The sequence below is a fragment of the Odocoileus virginianus genome, chromosome 18, assembly GCF_023699985.2.
Source record: "Odocoileus virginianus isolate 20LAN1187 ecotype Illinois chromosome 18, Ovbor_1.2, whole genome shotgun sequence".
NCBI lineage: Eukaryota > Metazoa > Chordata > Mammalia > Artiodactyla > Cervidae > Odocoileus > Odocoileus virginianus.
Window position 1 is genome coordinate 25,479,827 of NC_069691.1, and position 22,590 is coordinate 25,502,416.

At 35.6% G+C, this 22,590-nt stretch overlaps 1 protein-coding gene across 38 annotated transcripts in view; it reads right to left on the reverse strand.

The window, feature by feature from the left end:
• The window catches only part of PTPRD (protein tyrosine phosphatase receptor type D), a 2,322,816-nt gene that overhangs the window by 674,321 nt on the left and 1,625,905 nt on the right, over window positions 1-22,590 (reverse strand). For all 38 annotated transcript variants that reach the window (XM_070480470.1, XM_070480471.1, XM_070480507.1 and 35 more), the window contains one exon: window positions 17,576-17,614. The gene's annotated coding sequence lies outside the window, so the exon portion shown is untranslated. The remainder of the gene's footprint in view (window positions 1-17,575; window positions 17,615-22,590) is intronic.

Sequence of the window (22,590 nt, forward strand, 5' to 3'; positions counted from 1 at the left end):
AGAATTTTGGGTGCTTTTCTCTGAATAACCTAGGTTTTTTTTTTTCTTTTCTGTAAATTAAATAACTTTTAATCTCCATAAAGCAAAATGCATCAATGAACCATAAGCTGTCTGCTGTCTGGTTTAGAATGAAGCATAGTGCAATTGATTCAATGAAGATTTCTTTCACTTTCCTGTCTGAAGCACATGAATTTAGCTGTCAAAAAAAAGATTGGAGGTGTATCCAATTGGTGCTATAATATGATTTTTAACATTAGAGTCTGAATCTATCATTCCAGGTCCTCCTAAAATAGTAAGGCTATGAGAGCAAATATAATGATGAATAATTTATAAATTTGACTTTTCTTCTTCCTCCTCTCTTCTTGTTCTTATTTTTCTTGTCATTCTTATTCTCAAGAATGAACAAAACATATCCTTTAAAAAGGGAACTCTATGTTGGGGAATAGACAAAGCAAGAGTTAATTCCTTGCTTTTATGAGTTAAATTTGGAAAGGCTAACATTATTCTGAAGAGGCACTGATCCCCAGAGTTCTATCTGTAAGTGTTTTTTCTTGTTAAAATGGAAATTGAACTCTAAATTTGCAATTCCCATTTGGCTTCAATTACCATATTTATTCACATAATCTACCTGTTATTTTCACTCTGAATTTGGGAAAAGATATTAAGGAAGCATCTACCTCTGGTCTAATCATTAATTTTAAGAAGCATTAATCATATTTTAAATTCATATCCCTGATACTTAAGGAAAAAAATTACATTTTATTTTAAGGAATCAATGGTACAATTAATTGGAGTTTAAAGGATCTGATAGATTTTTTTCCTATTCTTTTCTTTTTAATAGTAGAAAAATCTTATTTAATGCAGCAGTATGTGTCTATGAGAAAAAAAGAGAAATGCTTGTTTGAAAGATTGCTGGGATATATTTACATTTACTACAGTGAAGTAAAAGTAGACATGACATGTAAACTTAATAGCTTCCTTTTCCTCTACTGCAGCCTATGGTAAGTTAAGGTAGAAGAAGCTGACTGCTTGTAACATTTAATTATATGTATTCATAGAAAAAAAGTAAGTTCATCTTATATTAACTCCTCTGATTTCAAGGTTGTTTTAAAGCATAAAATTAAGAAAATGTGTTCACATACATTAAGAAAAAGAGAAATGGAAAGATAAATTAATTTTCATTTCAAACCATGGATAAGATTGTGTGTAGAGGTATACATGGAAATTTATGGTACAGGGTCTTAGGAAAATATAAAAATTTAGTTCTAATAGGTCTTTTCAGCTCTACCCTTCCACCCTCAGGGCTTTCCTGATAGTCAGTTGATAAAGAATCTGCCTGCAATGCAGGAGACCTGGGTTTGATTCCTGGCTTGGGAAGATCCTCTGGAGAAGGGAAAGTCTACCCACTCCAGTATTCTGGCCTGGAGAATTCCAATCCATGGGGTCACAAAGAGTTGGACACAACTAAGTGACTTTCACTTCCACCCTCAACCACTTGTTTTTGTTTTCCATGCCAAATTATTTTGTGTTTTCTGGCAGTTCCAAAGAAAGCTCAGAGTGAAGGAAGAACAGGGAGAGTATAATCTCATCAGCCCTGAAGACTCTGCAAATAATAAATTCTAAGGGAAAATAATGTGTGTATTATACAAATGCATATCCCTTCAGTAAAAAATCCCTGAATAATTTTGTCATGGAGATATAGTTGATGTCCAATATTACATAAGTTACAGGTGTACAATATAGTTACTCACAATTTTTAAAGGTTCTACTCCAATTTATAATCATAAAATATTGACTCTATGTCCTGTGTTACACGATGTATCTTTGAAACTTATTTTACACAAAATAGTTTGTACCTCTTGATCTTCTACCCCTGTCTTGTCCCTCCCTCTTTCCTCTCCCCAGCGGGAACCACTACCCTGTTCCCCATATTTGTGAGTCTATTTCCTTTATGTTACATTTACTAGTTTGTCCAATTTTTTAGATTCTGCATATAAATGATATCATACAGTATTTATCTTTAGAGTATTATACAACTGTATATTCCTTTGGTACATCCCTGACTGCTTTAAAATTTTTTATTTAGTTTTTTGTGTGCTTCGCCCTACTTTTATTTTTCTAAAGTGGTTTAATAGCTCTAACTCAAGCCTGTTAATATTTCTTTCTAAAAATTCAGAAATGACTAGAAACTTTCCATCAATTCCATTCCCTTCTTGGATGTCTTCATGCTTTTACCTTCTTACTCCAATGTAAGTCTGTTGCTTTATATGCTATTTTCTTGTTGCTTCCCTTTACCTCTTTTTTTTCACCTCTGTGTCTGGTTTCTTGTTTCTTAGAGGATTTTTTTTTTTTCATGTGATTTACTCTTATGTGTTGCTTAAGTAAACTCTCCAGTTGTATCTTCTGAACAAGTTCAGTTCAGTCGCTCAGTCCTGTCCGACTCTTTGCGACCCCATGAATTGCAGCAGGCCAGGCCTCCCTGTCCATCGCCAACTCCTGAAATTTACTCAAACTCATGTCCATCAAGTTGGTGATGCCATCCAGCCATCTCATCCTCTTTCATCCCCTTCTCCTCCTGCCCCCGATCCCTCCCAGCATCAGGATCTTTTCCAATGAGTCAACTCTTCACATGAGGTGGCCAAAGCACTGGAGTTTCAGCTTCAGCATCAGTCCTTCCAGTGAACACCCAGGACTGATCTCCTTTGGGATGGACTGGTTGGATCTCTGAACAAGTAGATGGAACATAATTCTTAAAATATTTTGCCTATCTGAAATTGCCTTTATTATAGCTTCACATTTTATTGATAGTTTGGATGGATATAAAACTGTAAATTGGGAAACTTTTATACCCTAGAAGTTTGAAGGTTTCCTGTCATTTAGTGTCCAACTATTCAATATTGTTTCAAAAATTGAAATGCCATTTTTATTCCCTTTCTTGGTATGTGAGTTGTGATCACCATCAATCTTTCTGCCGTCTACATTCTGTGGGTTTCACATCTTTAACTTGGTTACTCCATAATTTCCCCAACATGCCTCATAGTAAGCTTTTTTTGAAAACACAATATGTTATGAAGTAATTTAACTTTTTTCAATCTGAGGATCAAGTTCTTTCATTATTCAGCAATTTTTTTGTTATATCTTTGCTATTATCATTCCTTGGTTATTATTTTCATTCCTTAGTTATGGTCTCACTTTCTGAAAGTGATATTAGACAGATGTTGGATAGGATATCTTTGATTAATTCTGTCATTAAAAAGGTTTTGATCACTACTAGTCCTTATTGCTCCTGTTTTCTCAATTTCATCATTCATCTCTCCTCCTTCATTTCTGTATATCCACTATAAAATTTTAAATATCTGGGATTTTAAATTTTTCTTTATTCTTTTTATAATTTGCACATTTATTTGTTTTGTTCTCTTTTACACTGAAACTGTTTCTCATGGTCATCTTTGACTATCTGAGTGGTGCCTTAAGAAGATCTTAAGGAAATTCTGTGTTAGTGTGTGCGGGTCAAGGTTTGATAAAAGGCTAATGCTGAATGAGATAGCTTGACTCTGGAATAAGAATTCCTGTATATTATATGTTGTTATTTTCTCAAGGACAATTAAGTTTATCCAAAGAACTTTTCAATTTAATTCATTTTTCTGATATCTTGGGAGTAGGGAGTTGGTGTCTAGGGAGGATGTTTGAGTTTTTTTTTTTTTTTTCATGATTTCTGAACAGTGCTTCATCCCTAGCCTTCTTTGTTTTGATAGCCTTAATCTTTAGTCCAATTTCTCTAATATTTTATAACTCTGGTCTCCTACTCTCCTACAAAGACAGGAAAGAATTTGGTGATCTAGCATATTTGGAAGAAGCACAAGCTGGAATCAAGATTGCCAGGAGAAATATCAATAACCTCAGATATGCGGATGACACCACCCTTATGGCAGAAAGTGAAAAGGAACTAAAGAGCCTCCTGATGAAAGTGAAAGAGGAGAGTGAAAAAGTTGGCTTAAAGCTCAGCATTCAGAAAACCGAGATCATGCCATCTGGTCCCATCTCTTCATGTGAAATAGATGAGGAAACAGTGGAAACAGTGTCAGATTTTATTTTTTGGGGCTCCAAGGTCACTGCAGATGGTGATTGCAGCCATGAAATTAAAAGATGCTTACTCCTTGGAAGGAAAGTTATGACCAACCTAGATAGAATATTAAAAAGCAGAGACATTACTTTGCCAACAAAGGTCCATCTAGTCAAGGCTACGGTTTTTCCAGTGGTCATGTATGGATGTGAGAGTTGACTGTGAAGAAAGCTGAGCACTGAAAAATTGATGCTTTTGAATTATGGTGTTAGAGAAGACTCTTGAGAGTCCCTTGGACTGCAAGGCGATCCAACCAGTCCATCGTAAAGGAGATCAGTCCTGGGTGTTCATTGGAAGGACTGATGCTGGAGCTGAAACTCCAATACTTTGGCCACCTCATGCAAAGAGTTGACTCATTGGCAAAGACCCTGATGCTGGGAGAGACTGGGGGCAGGAGAAGGGGATGAAAGAGGATGAGATGGCTGGATGGCATCACTACTTGATGGGCATGCGTTTGAGTAAACTCCAGGAGTTGGTGATGGACAGAGAGGCGTGGCGTGCTGTGATTCATGGGGTTGCAAAGAGTCAGACACGACTGAGTGACTGAACTTAACTGAACTGAACTGAGCATATCCTAGAAACAATCTTATTGTTTTGAAACAATCCTCTTATTTTCAGTGTCAAGCACCTTCTGTTACTCCTACATATTTGGTAACTCCAAGTCCTGCCTGGGGCTTTCCAGGTTTTGAGAGTGGTGGGTGAGTGAGTTGACACATGTCACAGCTATCTAAGCTACTGGCACCAGGTTTCAGATTTACCTACTTTGCTAAATCTCTGCTTTTCATCTTCCAGAGCTCTTTGACATCTCTTGATAATTTGTATCCTTCTACTATTAAATTTGTTTGTATTATTGTGCTTTTAAAATTTGAAACTCTTATCTTAGAGGTGTTTTTTAAGGCAGCAGAGATAGACTTTGAATTCCATTTGCCATGTTTTACCTGAAGACTGTAGATTATATTTAAACACATGTTGATCATATGATGTGTATTATTTTCAGATTTAGCATCAGAATTAATTCCTTATACCATAATACCACCCAGACAGAAATGTTTCTTGATATGTTATATAATGGAATGTAAGAATAAATTCAAATGAGAAACAAAAGAATAAGAAATGGGATAGTTTTATTAGCTATATGATATTAAGATGTGGACTGGGAATTACTTAACATGAAAGCTGATTTTTTTTAGGAAATGATGACTTCATTTCTACCCAGTGATAGAAATGTCTTTACCAATTCATGTAATTTAATCGTTCTTCTTTGCAAAAAGTACTTAAATAATATTTTTTCTAATGTATGAATGACCAAAGAACTTATAGGGAACAAATACAAAAATAAACTCTTCTACTTAAACTTTCCTTTTTTCCTACAATTACCTAAGTTTTGTTATTTTATTTTTAAAAATTTCATTTTCTTGAATTTTTAAAAACTATTTTTCACATATTAAACTCTATATTTTCTTGACTGGGTGAAAAGATGCTGTAAATATACTATGTTTATGCGTGTACAGGTGTGTATACTGAGTGTGTGACATATACATTTTTTTTTTCCTGTACTCATGTAGTGTTTTACTGAATTAATAATATATCAAATTTAGTTTAAGATCATATTTATAAGAATGTTACTAGGAGAACACAACCTTATCATTTAGAAGTAGAAAATATAGCAAATACAAAATGCGGTCCAAGTCTGCTAGCATAGCACCCCTCACTGCCCACAACCCATGGCTATTGGGTGTCCATATAAATGATTTAGTTTGTAGTAATAGAAATTGACACTACATTGTAAGGCAGATATACTCCAATAGAAATTAGAAAAGAAATAGGATCAACTTGACTTACATGGCCTCAGCTTGGACCTGAATAGTGAGTTTATAACTATGATTTAAGTAGGGAAACCGATTCCAAGTTTTAAATTGGAAACAAACTTAAAAATAAATACAATGAGTCTGTGGTATGCCTAAGAATCCTTATGGATTCCTTTTGACTGATGCTGGCTATAATAGTGACATTAAATCAATATGGCATTTATATTGTTTTTTATTTATTAATATAAAAGTATTATCCAAAAGTTCAAAATACAAGTTATGATTAAATTGGCAAAGAGTAATTTCTGTCTCTGTCACAACAGTGAAGCATAATGTTGCATTCTAAGGCTCCTTCCTTCTTGTCACCAGAAAAGATAGCAGCTGAAACCTAGAAAACTATTCAAAGTTAGAGATCAGATCAGAAACCTATCTGATTTCAAACTGGAAACAAAAAAGTACAATTCCTATCAGTTAAACAAATTTTCGCTCACTTTTCTACATAAACAATTGTGACTATGATAAAAAATTTTTAGGGTGATTCTGTTTGTTTGTTAAAATGTCAGTACATTCTTGCATCTCATTCAGAAGCATACTTCTGTGATACAATTTACTTATTTATAAACAATTTTTGAACCCTACACTCTTTGGAAGGAAAGTTATGACCAACCTAGATAGCATATTAAAAAACGGAGACATTACTTTGCCAACAAAGGTCCGTCTAGTCAAGGCTATGGTTTTTCCAGTGGTCATGTATGGATGTGAGAGTTGGACTGTAAAGAAAGCTGAGTGCCGAAAAATTGATGCTTTTGAACTGTGGTGTTGGAGAAGACTCTTGAGAGTCCCTTCGACTGCACGGACATCCAACCAGTCCATCCTAAAGATCAGTCCTGGGTGTTCATTGGAAGGACTGATGCTGAACCTGAAACTCCAATACTTTGGCCACCTCATGCAAAGAGTTGACTCACTGGAAAAGACCCTGATGCTGGGAGGGATTGGGGGCAGGAGGAGAAGTGGACGATGGAGGATGCGATGGCTGGATGGCATCACCGACTCGATGGACATGAGTTTGAGTAAACTCTGGGAGTTGGTAATAGACAGGGAGGCCTGGCATGCTGCGATTCATGGGGTTGCAAAGAGTCGGACATGACTGAGCGACTGAACTGACTGACTGACTGACTGTATACTAGATACCCCAGTGGTGATACAAAGAAGAATGAAATGATATCTCTACTTTCAAATTGTTCTCCAACATTTGGGAAGTACACACATTTAAACACATCATTAACATAGAGTATAGTAGGGCTATTAGAAGTTATAATGCCATGGGATTAACTGAAGGAAATACATATATAAGTCAGTGTACCATAGAAGCAGCCAGTTTTTCTGGCAGCAATATGATAAGCTTAGTAGTGCTAAAGCATAGGACACCTGGAAGTGGATGTAAGGTAAAAAGAGAAAGCTAGACAAAGAGAAAGGAATCAGTTCATGAAAAGCCTTATATTCTTTGTAGAAAGCGTGTGTCTAAGCAGGAATGAGATATACAATAATATGTAATTTATAACCATAATTTTAGCAGAATAAAAATAATTATAGATAGAAATCAAGTCTTTGTTCCACAGAGACAAATCTATTCAAACAGTGGTACTCAATTGTATAAGCATGGATGATCCTTCTTATAGAAGAGTAGAGACTATCTTTCCTGGGAAAGTCATTACATTCTTATTGCCCTCTGGATAAAATTTCTTAACCAAAGTCACGGGAGAAGAGGCTAATTAAAATCACTTAAAAATGGAAAACAAGCATCAGTTAAAAATCAGGATTTTAAAAAATCTTGAGGAAAAATGTGTGAAAACACTGATAATAAGACACGGTTACAAGAAAGTATCTTTAATAATTTTAAACATTTTGGGTTTCTACTTACCCTATGGGCTAGCTCAGAAAGCCACAGTTGACAATAAGCTGTCAAATGACCCATACCTTTTCCATTCTATTAGTAGGAATGCTTTCCAGAGTCTCTGACCTGGCAGTTTTATGGAAAAAGGGAAGGTATGAATCTTTTATATCATTGGTCTCTGGTGTTGATGAGGAAAAGGAAACATAAAGAAATTGAACAGTGAAATTCTGGGTCAAAATATTTCAACCACTGTTTAACATGATTTTTGAAATTTTGCCAAGATTATTAACTAGCCTCATTAATCATATACTGGGAATGGGTAGTTATAGAATTAAAAACAAAACACATAGTTGTATGTTAATACAACTATGTTCTGGAAAATTACATAGAGTCTTATTTTTTTCCTTCTTTCTACTATAATAATAGGGGAGTGAGTATCATGTCAGATAAAGTATAAGAACAATTTTGCTTAAGATAAATTTTATGACATTGTGCTGAAAGAGAAAAATCTTTAATTACATACTTATAATTAAAGGAGAAACCAAAGTAGGCTCGGCATATTGCATTGGAATAGATCCATGTATTCAAAAATTAAAAAAAAAACCAACATGAAATCAAGCTCATATATATATATAAGTCTAGTAGATCTCCCTATAGAAGTACAAATAATTCTCCCATTCACCTAATATCAATTTTGTAATTTTTTCCCATTATCCTCAATAGTTTTCTTGACATCTACAAAACACTATTTACATGCACATTATCAAAACTAACAACAAAAGATTACCAGAAATATCTATTTAGCAAATGAGGAAATTGAGAATTAATAAAACTTGACTTGTGCTAAGACATACAAAGGATAAATTTAAACCTAACAGTATCAAAATTTTGGTTTGCAAAGTTGTTACAGTCCAAACATTAATGTCTAAATGATGTGTGCATTTCTATGGTAACTTTTATATTAAAACTGGAAGGGCGAAAGATTTTATGAAGGCTAAGTCAGTTGGCATAGAGAAAAACATGACGTAAAAATTTGTATGAGTGCTTAGAAGTAAAAAACAAGTCAAATAAATGTTAGGATTAGAGTTAATATAATTTATCAATAGATACAGTAGATATTTGCGTCTTCACTGGTAAAACTGGAAGATTTCATTCTGAACTGTATGTGCCATTTTTAATTCTATCTCAAATCTAAACTGAAGTTTTTGTTTTTCTGGTTTTTATTATTTTTTATTTATTTATTTTTTTCCTTAGCATGAAGAGTAGCCAGGGCAGACTTCAAAAGTATGTGGTGGGAATAAGTTGTTTTAAAGTTGGCCAGCCTATAGAAAAATGGAAATTACTAGGAACTGCCTCAGGAGAAACTCCAGTTATGAGTGGTTAGGAGACCATTCAATAGTTCAACAATCCTTTCTAAAAGCTCTATGATTTCTGAAAAGAGGTCAGAATATGAGTAAATGAAATATATCATTGATGTAATTTCTAAGAAATAAGCGATAGATTCAATATATCTTTGATCAATATTCCCAGGCATAAAAGGAAGAGACTGTTAGAAATCAGATGATGAACAAAAGCTAGAATTAAAAAAAAAAAAAAAAAAGGACAAAATTATCTACAACTCTCTTTGTGTTTTGATGCACATTGCCATGCTATAGGATAATCCCTGTTTGTCCCTCCTGATCCATTCTTCAACCTTTTACTCCTGCTTCATGAGGTCAACATTTAAGGATGGCATCAACCCGGCTCTCCTGACTTTCAGTTTCTTCTTGGTTCAATGTGAGACATCAGCAGAATATTAGAAGGTAAAAGAAATGAGGAGTCATGGGGTTTATTTTCCTTGTTCTCTACCTGCCAGGACGCATATTGTCATATGTTTTTTGTTTGTTTGTTTTCTTAACTTAGTCAGGGTCTTGTTGGTTGGCTGTCTTTAATAATATAGGTCATTCTGGCTTTTTATAACCTTATGTTCTATTAAGACTATGTGTGGCTTAATATACTTATAACTATAACTAGTTAGTTATATAGCCTGGGATACTTTACTACCCTTTAACCCTAATTATCCCTCCATAAAAGTCACTTTATTAAAGGCTCTTCCAGCTTTTTAAAGTATGCCATCAGTTTTCTGAAAGGATCCTGACTGATACACACACCCTGGACTGTCACATGATCACTGCTATATGTGACAAGGATTAGAGGCGGACTGAAAATGTCACGGGTGTGTTACACAACAGATGCAAAAGGTATCCCCAAGATTTAATATGGAGAGTTATTTTTAAATTTCAGTGGTCTATGTTGATTATTTTAGCATGGAAAACTTGACTTTGGCATTAGGGTTCACATGTATTACACTTTTAAGTTAGATTGCCCGAGATGTAGATTGCTATGGTATGGGTATCCTGGTTACCTTAGAGACTGCTTTTCTTACGTAGAAAGTGGCAATTATGGTCTGCGGGGGCCCTCAGAAAGTGTATCTGTTTTTGAATTCCAGGAAGATATAAATTTGGGGAGCTTTATAGAGATCACCAGATGTAGACGCTCCAAGGTTACATGGTCCCACATGTCCCAGTACATTGTTCCCTGGGGGAATGACTTACAATTCAACTATTATTCTCATATTCTGGAAGACCAGTAAGCTTGGAGCTTTTGATTTAAATATTATAGAATTAAGTGCTTATGTGAGAAAACAGACCTATGGGTAAATAGATGGTAAAATGCTTAGTAACTGCAGTCTGTAATTACATAGTATATAATAACCTCTGTGGTTGTTATAGGCCAAACAATAGTAGACAGTGGGGTGTACATTAAGAACAAGCTGTGTTATTCAAAGCCCTGAAACTCAGAACATACTCAGAAAGGAAAGAGGCTCACACACTACTCACTGTCAAAGTAAGCACAGAATATGCTTCTATTCCCTGAAGATTTAGCCTCTTACCATTGGGAATGCTGTGGATATGGTGCCTTTGTAAATCAAGTGTAGTGACAACTCTACAGCTATTTTAACAGTTATTTTACATTTTGTTCAGCAACCAAACATGATTTTTTCTCTAATGTGATTTTAAATTCTGGTTCAAAGTTGAGAATCAAGGTTTCTCTGATACTAGTTTTAATGGTCATACCTACTTGGCAAACAGGCTTTAAAGTGGTCCCCAGGGCCTCTTCCTCTTGGTGTCTATGTTCTTGTATAATCCTGTTCCCTTGCGTGTAGACAGGCCTGGTGATTTCCTTCTAACCAATAGAGCTTAGCAAAGGATATAGGATTTCACTGCCTTGATGATGCTATATTATATAAAACTTCATCCTGTTCTTGGCCGTAGGGGCTCTCCTTCTCCCTTGCTGGCTTTAAGGAGGCAAAGTGTCATGCTGTGAGAAGGCTTTGGACAGGGCCTTTAGGCAGTGAACTTTAGGCAGCCTCTTGGAGCTGAGCAAAACCTCCAGACAATAAGCATCAAGAAGCTAGAGTCCTCGTTTTAACAGTAACAAGGAAGTACATTCTGCCAACAACCTGAGTGAACTTGGAAGTGGATCCATCACCAATTTAGCCTCCAGGTGAGAACTAAGCCCTTGCTGACATATTGATTGCATCCTTGCAGAGGAGTCAACTAAGCCATGCCTGTACCTACCCATAGAAACTGTGAGATAATAAATGTTATTTTAAAGCCACTGAATGTGCGGTAATTTGTTATACAGCATAGAAAACTAAAACACCTGTCCAGTACATACTGACTACGGACCATGAGCCAAGCATTATTCACAGTACTTGAGAAGATTACAAAAATGATACATTCATGCATTCAAGGAAGTTATGTTAGGTAAGATGCTTTACTTTCACACACAGATACAGGGAAACTATTTACAATGTCAAATGACTGTTTTGCTTTAAGTAGATATGAGAACAAGGTAGATTTATGAAATAATACTGAAATTTTTATCAAGCTCTATCAGCTAAAGTCTAATGCCATATGCATGCATTTTAGCCATTATGCAATCCAGGATAAGGGATCACCATTATCTGTGATGGTATATATTCTTGCTCTTGCATCCTATAACATCAGGTAGAAGAGCAAAACTTCACAAAATTGCACAAAACTCAGCAGTGCTTAAAGAAACCCTGTGACTTGTCTTTGCTCAGGGTCCATGCGAACTTTATATATACAGTTCCATTTTTAGGTTATGTACTAACCTAAATGGATTGGATTTGAATGGATTACTGTCATCTGCCTTTGCATTCACAATACCCTGGCCTATACTGTCAAATATCTATATCGAATCTATATCAGAAAGTTTTCCACTAGATTAAGTTTTTCAACAAAGATTTCTGAGTATATGAATGTCTTGAGCAGAATAGATAAATGCAACTAGTCATAGTAACAATGGCAGAAAGAAAAAGAGTTAAAGATAAGGATGCAGATAGTACAGATGTTAATTTTTAAAAAAAATTATGCAATGATATTTGAAAACTTTTGCCAGGACTTATGCTTGTTTGCTTTTGATTTCTGAGGCTTTAGGGACCTTACATCAAAGTAACACAGGAGTGGCTAAACTCTGACATATTATAAAGAGCTTCTGCAGTAACAATTAATATATGGAGCCACTGACGCTAGAATTAATCTTGGAAACCACTCTCAAGGTGACGGGGAAAATAAATGTGCCACAGGCATACATCCCCCTTAGGTGCTATACCATCATTGTTGTGTTCTATCATTGATCATGGATGATAGCAAAAAAGCAATAACTCACAAAGCAGAACTAATAACAGTCTTCAAATATGAAAGGATCCTCACTCACTTCTATGTTTGGTAACAGTCCATGTTTAATCAATAATGGTGTTTTTATTTATTTATTTTTCCTTCCCTCTTCCTTTCCCTACTGCATTGTCAGTGGCACTGGAGGCCAGTTCATTCACTATTCTGAAATAGCCTTTTTGGATACTGATTTTTTTTCCAGATATAAATAGGTGGCTCTAAGAGAATATGGAAAATTTGAGTATTAGCACTTGCATGGTCACAAATATACGGGCACTGCAGACAGGACCAACTTTGCTCTGAGCCAGACAGTCAAACTGACATCAAAATTCAGGGAATTTCTGGGTGTAACCAGCACTGGGGACTGTATAATTTGGTTTTTCATAGTAGTGGTGAAAATGCTATCGTCAGCATTAGTTCCACTACTCTGGTCCCACTAATTCAACTATTCCTTCACAAAAGGACATTCAGTCACTCTAGGGGGTTAGTGCACCAGCTGGGGTTCCTGGGTCGCATGAATCCTTTTGCGTCTTTTAGTTTAACCAGCCTATGAGAATGCACTCTGAGAGTTCCCTCTGACTTGAATTCCTCTTGGCTGCTGCACTTTTGCCCTCTTGATACCTTCGGATCCTTATAATCAGTAGTTGCTGTGGATAATGAACATTTTTCTACAGTAAGTAAACTGTAAGCTCTATGTAAGACTCACAGAGGAACAATAACTCTCCTTGGAAATAAAGAGGTAGATTATTTGGTAGATTATTATGTAAAATGTAAATAAACAACTGTCATGTAAAATAAACAACTGTTTGGTCCATTGCTATTACCTCATTTCATTCTGGAAGCATTTACTTGAATTTCAAGAACGAAGTTGATATTGTGAACAAAACTCCCCCATGATCCCAAGATAACACTTAGTTTTCAGAATCTAGATGGAAACATGCTTCTGTGGAATAATTTAGATTCTTTCTCATGTACTCAAAATGTTTCCTAATAATAACATCCCTTTTTCTCAGCATGCCTTGATACACATCTAATTAGATACCATCTAATACCTCAACATTTGCCTCTGAACTTTTCCTTGCATTAAATCCAAAAGAATAAAGGATACCTATGTGATTACTTGGACAGGATGAGATAATAATCTATCCAAAAGAAAGCATTAGGCTCCTCCAGAAATTCCTTACCAGGAAAACACCAAAGAGGAAGTAAGTGTGTTTATCTATGGTAATAAGAACACAGTTGCCTAGCAATCAAGTTAAGTTCCCTGTCATCTTGATCAAGCAGCATGTTTACACTGGAGACAATCTGAGGAAAGAGAAATCTGAGCTGTGATATCAGCACAATGAAAGTATATTTCTAAACACAGGCAGCTGTCATTTATGAAACAAGATGATGACTACTTAAAACACAGTGTTTAGATAGGCGTAGATTAAAGTTTCAAAATGTCATAACACATTTAAGGCTCAGTCATTTCAACTCTTCTCCAAAAAATCACTTTTTCAAGATTATATATTCTACAAAACAGATAACATAGAATATTTCATTGGAAAGTGGAAAATTTTTGTCATAGTATACATAGTGTGCAGTTGTGTGTGTTTGTATGTATATCTGTGCTTGTGAATGTTTGTGTGTGAAGGACCAGAAAGAGAAGTGTTTGTTGACTTTTCCTAGGAGAATTTTTCTAACAAAAGAATAAAACGGGTTTATTTTAATGAAGTTAATTAGAAGCAATTATTTTAAAAATTAATTCACTAATCATGCAGGAACTTCAATTTTATTTTTTTCTAACAGCTTCTCTTTTTTTTCTTAATAATGTTCAAGAGGCTAGTGTCTCAAAGGGATTGTTCAATGTGCGTTTATATAATAATTATTCTCTTTCTCGACTTCAACAAATATACCTAGATCAACTGAGAAAAACCACACACTTCACACCATCAGCCAAAAGCAGAGTCAGAAAAGCGAATCTTTGGGGTTTTGTTAAGAAGAAGAATGACAACAATTAGAAAATAAAGTTTCTCTCTGCTAAACTTTCAGAGGAATGCAGATGAATTGGGTCTTAAAGGTTCATGTAGGAGGACTTCAGGTACACTCTGCTGTCAACTTAGTAGGAAGCACTTTTTTTTTTCTTTTTTCATTTATCTTTATTAGTTGGAGGCTAATTACTTTACAATATTATAGTGGTTTTTGTCATACATTGACATGAATCAGCCATGGCTTTACATGTATTCCCCATCCCGGTCCCCTCTCCCACCTCCCTCTCCACCCGATCCCTCTGGGTCTTCCCAGTGCACCAGGTCCGAGCACTTGTCTCATGCATCCAACCTGGGCTGGTGATCTGTTTCACCCTAGATAATCTACATGTTTCGATGCTGTAAGAAGCACTTTTTAAAAAATGCTGACTGATGCCTCATAGAGCTTGTTCAAGGCACAATACTGAGTTAGTGAGACTGTCTTACTACTTATCTTCCAGCAGTCCTTATCCTCTTTTGGAACTAGCAATCACTTTTGCTTCCCCTCCTCTTTTTCATTAAATGCTTTCTTTACACAAATATGGATAAAATCACTGTGATAGTACTTCTATGAATATTTGTATTAAATTTGTTATATTTCACTAAGGAAGATATTAGGGTGTTTTGCAATGTATACAAACTGTAGGCAGAGTTCTCAGTCCCAATTACAGTTCCTTCACTTTTCTATCTAGGTGACCTCAGTCATGTTATTCAGCTGTTTTGAGAATCATCTGGAAAAGGGAAAATCAGATATTCTTTACATGACAGCTGTGAAGATTATCTGAGAAGATATTTGTAAAACGACCTAGCCTAGCACTATTAAAATAAGAGAGAGAGAGAGTTCTAGATTTTTTTCCATTGAGGAACATAAAGTAGCAGAAAGCAGGTGACAATTTTGATGATGCTAAAGGACTTTGCCTGCACTCCAGATGTAGAGACATGAGGATGACTAAAGCTTTTTAAATGGTAGGTTGATTTATCCCCAGAGCAACTTTTTTGATGATAAAGTCAAATCACAAGTACAAACACAAGCAACAATCCTTGCAAAATCATTTGCATGGCTCATGGGATTTTGGACTGGAAGCTTTAGGAAGCTAGAACCCAAGTGTCATCAGGTATGTCATCTACTAATGTTGAACAAGTCCCAAGTAATTTCAGGTTGATAAGTTGTTCAAATGCTACCGCAATTCTATGTGTAGGCAGTATTGTCCTTGTTTTTAATGTTAAAACATTGAGGCCTCAGGAGACTTAAGTAGATCGTAAAGATGGTATTGGGATTTTACTCAGTATTTTGGAGTCAGAATCAACAGGCACTTTCTACTCTACCAACATCAAAAGTCTATGTTATAATTAGGAAAATAATGAATGATGGACTATTAATGATAACTTTATATATACACCATAAATAAACAAATTATTTTTCCCAGATACTTCAAATTAAGAGAACTCTTATTATGATGATAAATGATTAACACATAATAGCCAGCAAACAACAACAACAACAACAATGCAACAACCATAAACTCAAAGTTATACTTCCCAATTAAAATATTGTGAAGTGCTGCTAAAAATGAACTTTTACTAACTTATGTCTTTATGGCAATAAAAGGAAGGTTATTGAACCTTTATGATTTACACTTTGGGATAGAAAGACTATCAATTCTCAAGGTTCCTTGGTAAATCTGTACATTACAGTTGAGATCAGCACTGGTGTTCACTTTTCTTTTGCCTGCAAGTAGCAATTACAGGATAACTACAGGGCGAATCTAGAGCTTTGTGTCCCTGAATGCAGGAGTAATTTGAATTCCTCTGACTATAAATTTGAATTATTTTACATATGCTTTCTGTAGATTAGAAGCATATTTTAATGACTTATTTCACCTGTCTACATGCATGAGATTCCCCTTTTTATAAGTTAAGTGATTTCAGGAGTAGATCAGGTTTAGAACACTTATAATAAACTTGAAACAAATCAAGAAACATTTTCTTCATTTGAGCATGGCTTAAATTGAGCATAAAGCAAGATCCTCAGAGACAGCAAATAAGGACTAGAATTTTTTCTTCTTCATTGAAATAGATAAAAATATTCAATGTTTCTATTTTTTAAACCACTCAAGTTCTAGTTTCAACTGACTCAATTGTCAAAGAAGTAGCAAAAATTAAAAGAGGAACTTTCTGCCTCTTTGGTCACTATTTTATCTCTCCCCTTTTCTCAACTACAACCTATTTATACCCTGTCTCTACCTCTCTTCAGTTTTCAGTCTCTACTAAGTTTGTTTTACCTCTATTTCCTTTCTTCCAAATATTGACAATGAAGTATATGTAACCTAGCTGTTCACTTTCTTCATTTGTACAGTGATCTGCTTTCTTCCTTATTATTGTTTTCAATTTTCCCATTCCTCATTTCCTTTCCTTTTGTCTCTTATTTCACTTGTTCTCTTTTCTTCTCCATTAACTGAAGGTCCTTCCCTCATCATCCCAACACATCCTATTCCAGTTTGGAGGATGCATTTCACATTACCCCAACTCTCTGGTTCTGAGTCATGGTTCTCCATGAGGTAGGTTTGGGGAAGCAAATGAACCCTTCTGTGACCTCTTCTACTGGTAGGCAAGTAAGAAGAAGACAACTGCACAGTAGACATTTTACAAAAGCAAATGTCTTACAAAAATTCACTTGAAGGGTTTCTATTTACTCAGCATAAAAGCATGCCCATTACTTTGGACCTGGACTTTCACTCCATTTGTAATATCTTTCTATCTGCCTACCATACACAGAAAATTCATGTAGGTTTTTAAAGCCTCCAAATAATCTGAAAGTGTTGAAAGTTCACTTTTATTCCTCATGCTCCAGGATAAAATTGCTAACAATTTTCTAAGAAGTTACAACTCATAGTAGTAAAGAAATACTATTAAGTAATAAGCGAATAAAATGTGAAAACTAGACCAGAAAAAACAAACAAAAACCAAAAACTGGTATGCTAGTATGCTTTAAATCTTACTTGTTCTTTAGATCCCACGGCTGTTAACCAGAAGTCTCCCTAAAGAAAGAAGAAATGTGACAACAATTAAAATGTTGTGAAATTGATGCTATTAAAATACTGCTCATTTAGGTGATGTGTTTTTATATTACTTAGCTAGTGGAAAATGTCAAATTTCAAAAAGAAGTGAAATTAGTTGTATTTTGGCATTTTCTTTCATTTTCATTTTTGTGAAGAACCATTTAAAAGCCACCTTTTGAAGTAACAAGAAGTAAAACATGCTGTGATTACTGTAGGAAGAGAACTGATAGTTTTAGAATATTAATTGAATATACTATATAATCAAAACTGCATATGACCTGAAATAAATGACACATATAATCATCATATATTATTAAATAAAAAATTCTATTGAAAAGCCCATGAATAATTCTCAAAAATGCAATATTATTTACATTATGTGGAATTCCTTACATTGTTAAGATTTAGTTCTTTGGTAAGCACACACAAACTACACTCAATTGCTTTCACTAATATTACAGTGTCTCTAGACAGAATTTCCAAAACCATGATGATAATGTTAAAAGAGAGAGACAAATCTAGATTTTAAAATTGGGCCAAGAAACACATTAAATTTCTAATTAAAAATGGAAGTTTATTATTAATAAAATTTTTATTAAGATTGATAAAGATTCAAGTACATAAAAGTGTTGCAGGGTTTCAGAAGTTTCATAAGCCATTTTGAAAACTAGACAACCATGTTGGTATTTTCCCAATGATTTTTGTTAAACTTGCTCCCTCTCCCCCTCCCCCGCCCCCCGACTTTTGGTAAGAATGGAACCAGAGAAATCAACTTGGGCTCAGTGAGTGGCTTAGGTAAGAGAAAAGTATTAATCAATTCTTATAAGTTTCTTGAAAGCAAAGCTGATCAGTGATTATCTGTATATATGGGTGGGTAAAGGGTTTCCCTGGTAGCTCAGTTGGTAAAGAATCTGCCTGCAATGCAGGAGACCTGGGTTTGATCCCTTGGTTGGGAAGACCCCCTGGAGAAGGGAACAGCTACCTACTTCAGTATTCTGCCCTGGATAATTCCATGGACTGTATAGCCCATGGGGTCTCAAGAGTTGGACACAACTGAGAAACCTTCCCTATCAGTTATCATGGGTGGGTAAAGAGGAGGGAGGCATTAAATAGGTTATATACTTTTGAAGTTAACAGACATCTTGTTATCTTGTGATGATGGCTTTCCATATATATATACCGATGTCAAACTTCATCAAAGTATGTGCTTTAACATGTTCAGTATATTTTATGACAAGTATAACTTCATAAAGCTCGTAGAAAACAACTGGAATCATGTGAAATAGGTATTTTATCTAGGTTATGAACTGCATGGTTAGTCCACTGAAAGATTAATAGAGGTTGCTGTTATTTCAATTTTTGTTTAAAAGATTATCTGTCTGCTGTGTGATGACCAATTTGGGGAGATGGTGATTGGAAGGGGAGATAGAATTCTGTAAGAAGGTTTTGACTAACATATTGGTAGTGCAGCTAATGGATACTAGACTGATTCATTCAGTTCAGTTCACTCACTCAGTCGTGTCTGACTCTTTGTGACCCCATGAACCGTAGCATGCCAGGCCTCCCTGTTCATCACCAACTCCCGGAGTCACCCAAACCCATGTCCATTGAGTCAGTGATGCCATCCAACCATCTCGTCCTCTGTTGTCCCCTTCTCCTCCTGCCCTCAATCTTTCCCAGCATCAGGGTCTTTTCAAATGAGTCAGCTCTTCGCATCAGGTACCAAAGTATTGGAGTTTCAGCTTCAGCATCAGTCCTTCCAATGAACACCCAGGACTGATCTCCTTTAGGATGGACTGGTTGGATCTCCTTGAAGTCTAAGGGACTCTCAAGAGTCTTCTCCAATACCACAGTTCAAAAGTATCAATTCTTCTGTGCTCAGCTTTCTTTATAGTCCAACTCTCACATCCATACATGACCACTGGAAAAGTCATAGCCTTGACTAGATAGACCTTTGCTGACAAAGTAATGTCTCTGCTTTTTAATATGCTGTCTAGGTTAGTCATAACTTTCCTTCCAAGGAGTAAGCATCTTTTAATTCATGGCTGCAATCACCATCTGTAGTGATTTTGGAGTCCAGAATAATAAAGTCAGCCACTGTTTCCACTGTTTCCCCATTTATTTGTCATGAAGTGATGGGACTGGATGCCATGATCTTAATTTTCTGAATATTGAGCATTAAGCCAACTTTTTCACTCTCCTCTTTCACTTTCCTCAAGAGGCTCTTTAGTTCTTTTTCACTTTTTGCCATAAGGGTGGTGTCATCTAAAAAGATAGGACTGACTCATTAGCAAGTACCAAGAAAAGGCTTCCTGAGGCACTGGATGTGATGGTAGGAGCAAAGTAAGGAACCAAGGATGATGGGCTCAAACAACTGGATGTATGGTGCTATCATTTCCTGAGATATTGAAAAATGAAAATGTATTAATACTGGAGGAGAACAGAAGAGCTCCATTTTGGACATAGGATTTGTGAAATCCCATGAGACAACCAAACAGAAATGTTGAGCTAGAGAAAGGTTTCTAGAACTCTGAGGAAAGTTTGAGCTACATAAGTAATTTTGACTATTGCCAGAATATATATAAATATAAGTGTAGATAAATGCTATAAAATGGAAGCAATATCACTGAATACAGAAGGAAACCTAGGGTCAGCCTACTACATGGCATATCTACTGGGATATTTATATCTCTGTCTCTCTTCCTTCCTCTAAATAACTACAGTGAAGGTGAAAAGGAGCTTGAGGCTGATTTTAGGTATTTTTTTATGTTTCTTAGAGGCAATTTTCTAATTCTTAGGTAGAAAAGACCACAATATATATAGGGTTTCCTAGGTAGCTTAAATGGTAAAGAATCTGCTTTCAATGTGGGAGGCCTGGGTTTGATCCCTGGATTGGGAAGATCCCTTGGAAAAGGGCATGGTAAACTACTCCAGTATTCTTGCCTGGAGAATTCCATGGAGAGAAGAGCCTGGTGGGCTACAGTCCACTGGGTCATAAAGTGTTAGACACAACTGAGTGATTTCACTCACTTTCACTCATAGATAGGGAAAAAAATATAGTATTTTGACTAAATTAATCAAAATTGTCTCCAGTTCAATCTCAAAAGTATCCTTAAAGATTCTTAGATATCTAATTAATTAATAGGTGTTTATAATTATCTAAAGTTCATCTGTTAAGTGATCTTGATATACCTTATACTACATACAAGTTTTTAAAATCAAATTAGAGTTGAAGAACAAAACTCTGCTAAAATTCTCAACAAGAAGTCAAAATTTTTGGAGAACATTCTTTATGCAAAATGTATAGGATATGTGGAAAAAACTGAAGGTATGATTTGATAAAGTAGTTGGAAACTGTGCTGATCTGCAGTCAGCAGCTCTTACAAACTCACAGAGATGGCTCATAGAAACTAACCAAACAATTTTGAAATTGTTTATTAGCACAGGAAGAAAAAAAAAAACACACATAAGAATTTCATGTCCGGTATGAATGTTCTCCAAAGTATTGCTCAGTGTGAGAATCATGGTCTATGATAGGCTTGGTTTAGTTTCCAGAAACTTGGAGCATTTCTGGGATGTTGGGAAGGCATGTAATCTTGCTAGATTTTTGTTTCTTCATGTGTAAAGTGGAAATGACACAACTTTCAAGTGTTTTGATGAGAATAAATGGGATAAAGTACATAAAAAGATAAATAAGCTCTATACAGCCAGCAAAAACAAGACCAGGAGCTGACTGTGGCTCAGATCATGAACTCCTTACTGCCAAATTCAGACTTAAATTGGAGAAAGCAGGGAAAACCACTAGACCGTTCAAGTATGACCTAAATTAAGTTCCTTATGATTATACAGTGAAAGTGAAAATAGATTCAAGGGATTAGATCTGATAGATAGAGTACTTAAAGAAATATGGATGGAGGTTTCTAACATTGTACAGGAGGTGGTGAGCAAAAAAATGCAAAGGCAAAATGATTGTCTGAGGAGGCCTTACAAATAGCTGAGAAAAGAAGAGAAGTGAAAGGCAAAGGAAAAAAGGAAATATATCCATCTGAATGCAGAGTTCCAAAGAATAGCAAGGAGAGATAAGAAAGTCTTCCTAAGTGATCAACGCAAAGAAATGGAGGAAAATAATAAAATGGGAAAGACTAGGGATCTCTTCAAGAAAATTAGAGAAACCAAAGGAACATTTCATGCAACAATGGGCACAATAAAGGACAGAAACAGTATGGACATAACAGAAACAGAAGATATTAAGAAGAGGTGGCAAGGATACACAGAAGAACTATACAAGAGATCTTAATGACCCTGATAACCACAATGGTGTGATCACTCATCTAGAGCCAGACATCTTGGAGTCCAAAGTCAAGTGAGCTTTAGGCAACATCACTATGAACAAAGCTAGTGGAGGTGAGGGAATTCCAGTTGAGCTATTTCAAATCCTAAAAGATGATGCTGTTACAGTGCTGTACTCAATATGCCAGCAAATTTGAAAAACTCAGCAGTGGCCACAGGACTGGAAAAGGTCAGTTTTCTTTACAATCCCTAAAAAAGGCAATGCCAAAGAATGTTCCAACTATCACACAATTACACACATCTCACATGCTAGTAAAGTAATGCTCAAAGTTCTCCAAGCCAGGCTTCAACAGTATACAAACTGAGAACTTCCAGATGTCCAAGCCGGATTTAGAAAAGGCAGAGGAACCAGAGATCAAATTGCAACATACATTGGATCATAGCAAAAGCAAGAGAATTCCAGGAAAACATTGACTTCTGCTTCATTGACTCTGCTAAAGCCTTTGACTTTGTGGATCACAACAAACTGTGGAAAATTATTAAAGAGATGGGAATACCAGACCACCTGACCTGCCTCCTGAGAACTCTGTAAGCAGGTCAAGAAGCAAAAGTTAGAATCAGAGAGGAACAACAGACTGGTTCCAAATAGGAAAAGGAGTACATCA